Source organism: Myotis lucifugus, unplaced genomic scaffold (genome assembly GCF_000147115.1).
Source record: "Myotis lucifugus unplaced genomic scaffold, Myoluc2.0 scaffold_46, whole genome shotgun sequence".
Taxonomy (NCBI): domain Eukaryota; kingdom Metazoa; phylum Chordata; class Mammalia; order Chiroptera; family Vespertilionidae; genus Myotis; species Myotis lucifugus.
The window spans coordinates 7,735,289-7,736,733 of NW_005871094.1; positions in this window are offsets into that span (position 1 = coordinate 7,735,289).

The window sequence follows — 1,445 nt, forward strand, 5'->3', positions numbered from 1 at the left end:
GATCAGCTAAAGATAAGAGAGAGGAGCACAGTCCCCAAAGGTCATTAATGCTTCACAAAAATGACACAAGAGGAAGCACTCGAGCCAAAACCAGAAAGCCACCGTGACCCAGCTATCATTCTCAGAGGTTGAGAAAAACCATTTCACATAAAAATAAATTGCATCAGAAAAGGATCATAATCAAAACCCACACAAAATCATATAAGAAAAGATGCAAAGCATAATAAATCCTTGAAGACAATAAAAGCACACTAAAAAGATGTGCTGCATGTCCTAGCAGGTTTAGCTCAGTGGTTAGAGCATTGGCCCTTGGACTGAAGGATCCTGGGTTCAATTCTGGTCAAGGGCATGTACCTCAGTTGCAGGCTCGATCCTAGGTCTTGGTGGGGGCATGTGCAGGAAGCAACCAATCACTGTGTCTCTCTCACATTGATGTTTCTCTATGTCTCTCCCTCTCTCTTCCACTCTGTCTAAAATCAATGGATGCAAAATTATGTGCAATGTGTTAAAAGTGTTTGATGCAGTGTTATTGTTTTCTTTTATGTTTTACATTTTTGCATAATTTTTTTCTGAAACTAGTATTTGGCTATTTATGACTACAATGTCAATTTTGGATTATATATTTTATTAATAAAATAATTTTTGCCTTCTTTAAAAATAAATAAATAAATAAAATAAAGTCATGGATCCAAGGAGGATTAACAACAACAAAAAAAGATGTAGCGCAAAATGAATGCAAACTGCAACCTAGCATTTCAAAATGAGCTAAAAGAAATTAAGAAAATGATAGACTACATAAAAGAACAACGTAAGTCAGAATTTAAAATATTGATAAATGAAGTGATAAAACTGAGAAAACAATTAGACATTTTAAAAGAAAGAACCATTATTTCCAAAACAAAGCAATAAAGAATGTAGCGAGCGCCTGGGAAGGCACATGAGCTGGTTGTTGGCTGAATCCAGTGGCGTAGGCAGAGCCACGTCCTGGAAACATACCTGGCCAGAGGCAGGTATGTTGTCAGCCTGACCTTTAGCTCAGGTGCCAGGGGGTGGGTTTCATTATCTAAGTTCAGCAGGAACAGACACAATTATCCGGGCTAAGCCAGGAGTGACAATTACAAAGAAGCCACAAGAATGAAGAATTACAGCTTGATCTTTAACCATGATTTCACATAATTTCCTTTGTCTTAAACTCTAGTAAAACTTCCTGGTATCATGCTGTATGTAATAAACGTGCTGCACTAGCTCTGGGCCACTGTCTCTCCATCTGAGGACAGTGTCCCACCTGGCCCCAGCTTTACTTAAAGTCTTTGTGTCTGTCTCTTTTTTTTTTTTTTCCTTTTCCCAATCCCCAGCCGCCCCTACTCAGGACTCATCCACTCTCTAGCCGTGCTAGTGGCGGCCAAGAGAGAAAACTTATAAAAGAACACAAGAGCCGAAACCGG